The sequence below is a fragment of the Atta colombica genome, unplaced genomic scaffold (genome assembly GCF_001594045.1).
Source record: "Atta colombica isolate Treedump-2 unplaced genomic scaffold, Acol1.0 scaffold163, whole genome shotgun sequence".
In the NCBI taxonomy this organism is placed as follows: domain Eukaryota; kingdom Metazoa; phylum Arthropoda; class Insecta; order Hymenoptera; family Formicidae; genus Atta; species Atta colombica.
Window position 1 is genome coordinate 1,438,478 of NW_017259254.1, and position 9,463 is coordinate 1,447,940.

Consider the following 9,463-nt stretch of genomic DNA (forward strand, 5'->3'; position numbering starts at 1 on the left):
AAAAGTATATATATCTCTATATAGAAATTAATTTATTTTATAACATGTAAATAGAACATGTGAACATAACCTCAATACAATCTTCTCGAGCACATGGGAGAATAAGAAATGAAAGAGAGAGCAAAGAGCAGTGCAAAATACTGCAAAACTCGCAGTTCTACTAGTCATGCCAGGTCGCTGACAGATGACGCTGTCCGCGTGCTGGAAGTGAAATGGATTGGCATCACTGGTGCGCAATATGTGGCGGATTACGGAATGTTTAAACATTTTTCGCGATCGTTATAATTTTGAAAAGTGATAGTTCTCGCTGGACAGAACGCGGTAAAGTTTATCGTGCGGCGAAAGTTAATGCAGTAGATCATTCTTTCGCTTTTATGGAAAAGTGATAAACTGATTGTCTCTCGCGCCAATTTCCAAGCGTTACGCCGCGTTTGTGTGTGGGAGCCATGAATGTCGCGGGCGAAATATCATCGGGAGTGTTTCACAAAACGTTCGTGGCAACGAAAACAAACCTTGCATGATCACTATTACTCGCTATTACTGTGCTCTTGATGTCGGAAAGTATATGCACAGTATGTCGTTGTCAAGTAGCGAGGTACATCTCACGTAAACTATCCTTTTTACAATAACATTAATAATTAACAATCCTGCAACAATTTACTTCGAATTTTATTAGCATTTTTGATATCAGATTAGATGACATCAGCTCGAATAATATTGGGAGAAATATCGGCAGATTATAAATATTGCGTGGATACAGTATTATCACATGTAATACAAATGGGCGACAGTCTCATTAAGTGAATTTCGTGCGATCGTAATATTGCTCGATTGTCAGTTATTTTCCATAGATTGGTGACATAGAGTTAATTGAGATATGAGAGATATTTTTAAATATATAGTAATTATATATACGTGATAATTTTTAAATACGTATAGTAACGTAGTGGTTGTGATTGCGATCAACTTCCACGTTATGTTAGTTAGGATAATTTATTTATAAAACAAATATAATAATAAATTTCGAGATATATACAGACGAATAAGTGTAATAATTATATTATATATATATATCTTAATTATTATGCAATGAAATGCATTTTTTCTACATTTTTGTAGATAAATATATTTAATTTGTAGAAACAATTTTTTTAATTTCTTAATTTAAAAAATAATGTAACTATTCAGTCGACCGTTAACTATTAAATCGAACTATTAAATCGTAACTATTAAATCGAAATTAAGGCATCAATTAATTTCCACAAGAAATTATTTCACTTTGGCAATTATTGATGTAAATGTAATACAAATACACATAATACATAACATATGTTGAGTATACGAAATAATTTTGATGTTATATTATTTTTATTTTAATTAATTGGATAATAAATAATTGATTAAGTAATATTATAATTAACAAAGTGATATAACTTCTTGCAGAAATTATTAAAAAATGTCTTGATATATATATATATATAACATTGTGATTTGCTTATTTCTCTCTCTCTCTCTCTCTCTCTCTCTCTCTCTCTCTCTATTTCTCTCTTTCAAAATTTTTAGGATTTGAATTTCTCATTTATTGTATTTACATTTCATCTTTCTAATTAATATCTTTCGTTATTAGAAAACAGATGCTAGGAAAAAAATAGATACACGTATCTATGAAATATTTCTTTATTTGTGCTGTACAATTCCAAATTTCAAAGATTACAATCTCGATTATAATCTTAGATTACAGTATATACAATAATAAAATAGTGCGTTTCTTTACAATGTGATCTTATATACAATTTGTGCTAAATATCTAATTTACATTGGGACGGACCCTCGAAAAGACGTTGAAAATTATTATCATTTGCATTTTAATCGCAAGAAAATAATCGACATGTTCGCATTTTTTTTCTAACAAAATCTAATGATTTTGTTAGTATGGCAGGTTTTAGCGGAGATTAAAGAAAGTTACAAATACACATATGTATGTATATAAGATTCGAAATTTCTGTCTGCGGGCGATTGCCAGCATGCGCCTTCGTCAGTGCATGAATAGGCAATCGGAACAACATTTATATTTCCATATTTCATCTCCAAGGATTATGAGTAGTCTCTTCTCGCGTAAAATTAGAATTCGAATGATATGTAATATCGCAAACAAGAAGGAGAAAATTCATTTAATATTCGCTATGTATATCTTCCTTTCATCGATATTAGATTTCTATCAGTGATATCGCTTTGCTTATAATATTTTACTGACATATGTACTGACTTTTTTCGGAAGTATCCGATACGCGAACTATAATCCAATCGCATATAGGATATCTATCTATCGGCAAGTTTTATCACAATATATAAAATTTCACGACACCATCTTGTAAAGTGACTTTTCGTCGTGACTTTTTCTCAGGCAAGAAGTGTTGAATGTTCTGTTATTAATGGGATACACATGAAATAAAGAATGTCAACGCATTTTCGCATATTATTTTAAAATAAATTATTGAATGAAAAATTTTTTGATAATTTTCTTTATTGAATTATTTATTTCAAAGTAAATTTTATTGCAATGTAAATAGTAAATAATAATATAATAAATTTTTTAACTTTAAATTTTTTAATATAATATAATAAATTTTCAAAATTTAAAAGAAAGTATTATCAAAGAATAAATAATATACAAAAAAGTATAAAAATTAATTTATAAAATTGAATGTATTATATAAATTTCATATGTATCCTTATGGGTAATGACGATTGTAATAAATTTTATTTCGTTGGGTACCAACTATTAATTCTGTTAATTACAAAATGTTTTACTTTCGCTTTAACACATTTTTTTCACACTTGAAATTATGAGATAAGATATAATAACATTCTTTTTTAATTCTCATGTTTTCTAGATGACGTATTGAAATATTACACAATACACGATATGTTGATAATTTGTACAATAATCGCAGGAACGTTTGTATAGCGCACATGGAAAATGTACCGACCGATTGATATAAAATCTTTTCGCGATATATTTGTATATTAAAATATTAAAATTATTTCTTTTCATGTCATTATGTTAATTAATTGAAATTTCGAAGTGATATTTTTTAAATACTTATTTGCAGAAATAGATTTCTTGGTTCAAATTTTTCAATGGTTAATCGTTTTTACAATCGGATCTCATTGCGGCCAGTACTTTACGTGCTACTTAATATTAATACAATTGATTGCCGTCATATATGGCCGTCATATATGTCTAATTTAATTACGCGTATAATTTACAATATGTATATATACAATATGTGAATTTAATAAAATTTACAGGAGTCGTAAAAATATTTAACATAAGATACATGCATTCGTTACATCAATACATTACGTAAGAAATCGTTGCAACTTTCGTGCGCGTTTGATGACTGAATAATTATTCATTAAATTAAAGTCATCAACGACTTCTTACACATCATTCATACCTAAAATCTCGCAATTATGCTCGACATAAGACGCAAAGTGACTCGTTCGATACGTTGACATTGACTGTGTTCAAAGTACAACTAGATATGTGCATAATCAGGCTTTGCTGCGACATAAGGCACTTGCAATACGTGCATGCGCGTGGAATGAATTGCTAGCGGTAACTAATAATTAATAGCACGGATCAATGATCGCGGTCAAGATCGGCAATATTGCAGTGCTTTACCGCGATCTTTAAAATATCTCATTGAGAAGAATAATTATAAAACTAGAGCGATTAGGTCATAAGTTGACAATACAAGGACATTCACATTAGATTTATAACATATAGTCCCTATGATGAAATTTCATATTTCGCATTGATTCAAGTTTGCAAGAATGCAACATTTTTATGATGAAATTTCGCGAAATTAAGTAAACTCTTTTAAAGAACCCGCGACAAAAAGATTTCTTTTATTTTTATATGAAACATTGATAATTTATTATTGATATAAAAGTGTTTTAATCAATTTTTAATAATCTATACTAATATATTTGCTGATTTGATTTGATGCTATTTGATTTGAATCATGATTATGATTTTAAAAAGAAAAAAATTATCTTTTTGATATTTTCGCATTCGCTTATATTGTTTTCAGAATCATAAGTATATTATTTCTATGTAAAATAAGGAACAAATGACATGTAGTTAAATAAATAACAACACATATGATTTTTATAATTATTCATAATTGAATTATACTCAATACTAATTTTATTCATTATTTACATAAAAGATATAGTCTCTGATAATAAAGCTGATTTCATTTTTTAATATGCAATTCAAAATTAAACATGACTTCATGCAATTTTATTCTTATTGTTAGAGCATAAAATTAATAAAAACGAAAAAGGTGAAAAATATTTGAAATCATTGCATATTAAAAATGAAGATTGCAAAATAAATGTTAACAAAAATGTAAAATTGATTAAGTTTTCTTTTTTACATATATTTAATTTGAGAAAATATAAAAATATAAATGATTTAATTGAACTGCATTTATAGCTTATTGTTAGAAGAGATACTTTTATATCATTGATTCTTTGTGTTAATTTTTTTTATGAAAAGAAGACAAAATATACATGTGTGTTCTAATTCGTAGAATTTTTAAGATCTTTGCAATTCAAAATCGACATTACCAATGAAACATGCGTAGGATAAAAATAATATCTCGCGATTCGCGAAGAACGACAGAAACATTCGACATATAGTGAATTTTTGCATATGTGTGCGAATTCAGATTTGAGGAGCAAGGAGGGATCTATGAAGGGAGAGAAGGTGCGGGAATCGCCAACACATCTCTCGATATCTCACAGTTCGATCTCTCGAGCCGGTCGCTCGTATATTTACATGTATAATTTATATATCCCATGCATGTCCGAACATGCGGTACGTCCGACCAGGGCGGGCCCAGGGCTATTCTTATGATCGTTCTGAGATGTCCGTCGAATCCCGTGCGAGCTATCCTAATACGAAAAGATATTGTAAAAGGGAGTCCGGCTCGAGAGAAATTTGCAAGAATTTGGTCGCGTGAATTCTCATGATGTCGATCGATCGACTCGAAAATCTCCTCGGAAATTCTGCGTGTGCGTTTTTCGAACGACATGCGTTCTTCTTGCTTAAATGCGCCAAGCGAAGTTAAGCCGATTATATGGGGCGAATGTGATCATTATTTTGTACTTTCACTTTTTTCATTGAAACCTGATCTTTGTTCGTGAACATTTCTTGATGTAAATTTGATGATTACATAACGCTTAATAGACGTTTAGAGTGCGATAATTGCGAAATACAATCATTCAAAAAAACTTCTAATTTGCATATATTATTATTATTAGGTCGTCATGTCATCTATTATTAATCACTAATAATAATAGAAAACTTCAGTCTTTTTATTATGTTTTTATTATTGTATTGTATAAAAAAATTGATGCTTCTGTCATTCTAATATCTTGTACAAAATTTAAAATGTTAATTTTAATGAGTTTCATAAAAAGTTGATCTAAATTTCAATGCGATTGCGGATGTAAAACATTTCTATAAAGCAAAAGTAGCAAAACTGAAAAAAAAATGTTTGATAACTTACAGTGTCGGTTTATACTCATGCGGTTTAAAGTTTAAAGTGATCGTCCAGATGGTAAATAGCAAGTATCATATATAAAGAGACTTGATATTTTCACATTACACGAGATAGATTAACACACACGATAGTTTGCGGATTTCGCATCTATTTTATCATAACGAAAAGCAATATCATTAGGAGATTTTCCACGATAAGTAGCGACACGACCGAGCTGATCTACCTGGACGCGCGAATCATGAGAGATGCGAATAGCAGTCTTCTAGATTGCGACTTGAAATTATCCATAAACACGCGAGCCTCCTAGGAGTTCCGATGCAGATGCAGAAGGCGCGCAAAGAGAAATGAGATGGGCTTTAATTAAACGAATTCCATGATACGTTCTCGCGTAACACGGCCATGATAAGGATTATCCGGGCTCACCGATGTAATGCGGTCGAGATTTTTTGCGCTATATGCAGTAATACCGAGAGTTCAGGTCTTCCTGCCACCATTGTGGCCACGAGAGCACGATTAATTATAGCGTATTCACAGAAGGAACGCATTGTTGTTGAACGCTTGCGTTGCATACCTTCTGGCTATGTGTCTCGATACTCTCATGTGTTTCGATCATTTGGAAAATAATCAGTCTTAAAAAGTCGTTTTCAAGGACAATATTCAACACGTTTTGTTTCTTTAATTAATCAGAGAAAACGAGCTATAGATTATAGATATTTATAGAACACGCAGAACTTCCTCTTCGAAAAATGAAAAATATCGAAATATTTAGGACGAGGCATGCCATTTACTCATTGTCAAAGAAAACCAATGGTAGCGACTATATAAATATGATAATTATATAAGAATTTCATATGTAGAATTAATGTATACATATAAAAAAAAGTTATAATAATAGACTATTTTACAGTTATAGTAATTATAAAATAGTTTATTCAACTGTGTGAATTAATTTCACAAATAAAACTTGTATAATTATCACCTATATTTATAGTTGCCTATTATGTCTTTCTTTAAATGTTCGTTTATTAAAGGAATTACATGAAAAGTGACAATCGCATTTTTAACAAAAATAAATTCACTTTGTATCAATTATTTGATAGCAAGCTTTATTGCTCTTTATGAAGAACATAATTTCCAATAATAGAATTTCCTTTATTCGCATTTTCCTCAGAACGCGCAGTAACTAGAAACTTGAAGAAACAAGTGGTTCTAAAGTTATTTTCTTATATATAGTACGTACAGTGTGACACATTAGGTGAGCGCAGGTATTCTCATATGTTTTGAAGAGTATTGGTCGATTGTACGTATATGTGTGCGTGAACACAGGTGAGTTAAAGGTGAATGATGTGAAACGCGCACGGGAGAATCCTGAGAGAATGCGTCTTCTCGTGGATTCATGTTTCGATCTGAGGAACAATCGGCTTCGCTTGAAAAGATAATTAAGAGAACACGATGGCGACGATTAAACGATTCCCCGCCGAATCGAGTAAGACAAATTAATTCCGCCGTCGATAAACGATTGAAATTGATACATCGCCAAGACCGAAACCTATTTAGTGCTTGAATGACAATCCCTCGCGTGATATGCGAATACAATTTCTCGAACGAATTTCGTATACTCAGTTTTACCAGAAATATTTCCCACAATTTATTATACGACAAGGTTATGAAGACAATTTTATTGTGAGCATTAAACTTCGTTTGCCGTAATGCGTGTCTTCCGTCTCCTGCTAAAAAAGAAATACTTTTGTTATCCTAATTACTTTAACACACGAATCAGCCAACGAAGTCAACGAAGTATGTAGACATAACAAGCAGTCCATTAAATTTAGCCATTAAAAATACCATCTGTGATTGGTCACTATATTGTGCACTGTCTACGTCTATTCCATCTCTTGTATATAGAATAAAAGACAGAAAATAATAAAATGCTCGCCAAGATATTTTGTACGAATATTGTACGTATTTTGCTGAGCATGATCCGCTTCACGGCACGGAATTCTCCAATTTTCCATAATCGAGGCACGCACGTGAAAACGAGACCTCATTTGCGCGGCAAGCATGGAAGGATGCTGGCTGAGAACGGTGAGGCGGCGGACGCTTAGAGAACGCGAACGGATGTAGCCGAGGGCTGACTGGCAACCCCGAACGTCAAATTACGGGGCACCTGCTCTTCAAAACGACTTCATTTCATTCGTATCGTGTAGGCATTTCAAATCTGCCGTGCGGCTTCTTCTCTCGGTAATGTCTACAATCATACTCACTGAAAATACCCGATTAGATTCCGAATTAACCCTCTAATGCGTTAGAATCTCGCGTAGGACGCGCCCAAGTCTGCTTCTGTGCAGCAGTTAAGATACGTACAAGTCACTTTATTTCTTATTGTTTTATATTTGTTAATCGGAAACTTTGTGGTCAATTTAAAATCGATTTTTTTTTCTTACCGAAAATGTCGAAATTGTTTACCGCAATTTCCCAATTTCCAGCTTCATTTTCAATTCATTACAATTCATGTTATTTTTATTTCTTACATGAACTATCAAATTTAATGCAAGGTTGCTTTTGCTATATGCAATCTTATCCCATCAATGTAGTTGCAGTAATTTGAACAGAACGATGTTTTATGCGTTGCCGCCGATCACTCACATAATGTAGGTCTGAAATTTCGCTTCCCCTTCTCTGATTGACATGAACGGTGGCAGAAATAATGGGGGTCCATTTTTTTCGTCTAGTACTGGTTGACTTTCGCAGGAACGTCGGGGCGGCATCAATTTATATCTCAACGTGTTATTACTGATTGGAAACCACAACGCGCGATTCTTCGTGCGCGGTATCATTACGTTTTTGCTTTACGTTTACCGAGTGGAAATCGAACGTCACGCCTGAGCCGGTACTATAAGATACTCAAAATATCCGAGTGCCATCTTAGGCAAAAATGAACACATAAATTTATCAATATCATCTAACGAACGTAATTGCGTGTTCAGTTGCGGTTATGGCTATTCGATTATTTTTATCAAGATCATACTCTCTAAATTAAAAGAGTTAAAATGCTGCCACTATTGGAAAAAAGTTGAATAAAAGTGGTAGATTTTAACTCTTTTTTTTTCGGAGTGAAATTTATTCCAAAAGAAAGAAATCCCACTTCTTTTCTTGGAGTGAATCTCACTCTAAAAAAAAGAGCGAAAATCTGTTCCTCTTATTCAAGAGTGCAAATTTTTCACTTTTTTTAAGAGTAAAGTGAGATTTTACTCCAACGAAGAGTAAGTTTAGTTGACTTCATAATGCTTAATTGTGTATTAATTCTGTTGACATGATTTTCTCTGGTCACTTACCTGTCAACCGGTTTATCTTCCGCTTGTCTTACATTGTTAAAAAAGTATCAAGACGTTGAATACCTAGTATTTTATTAGTACGTAAAAGCAAAGGAGAACGCGCCGCGATGCCGATCGATTCGCATCGCTTGATCCATCGATTCGCGTGTCGAAAGTCGATTGTCTTAACAGGACCACAAAGTGTGGCGACAAAGGAGTAAGTAGAGCGTTACTGAGCAAGAAATTCATTTTATTCGGAACCGGTCTCCGATACATCCGCCGGTTAAACACTTTTCAAACGTGATCTTTTCAACTCCTCTTGTATGGACAAAACTTAAAACTGAGCACCGTAAAACACTGTCTTGAAGAAACTTTCGAGTCACGACGACAGTGACGAAAAATTTCACACTTTCGTCTCCACTTTTGTCTCACCTCCGTTCATTCCTACTTTTTATTACAAGGGCAACTTCCTCGATTTAAATTATAAATACTACGCAAAGACTCTCTTCATTTACAAACAAAGCGAATGCATGTCGATATAATTGTCTATTTCAAATTTCTCGTCACTTG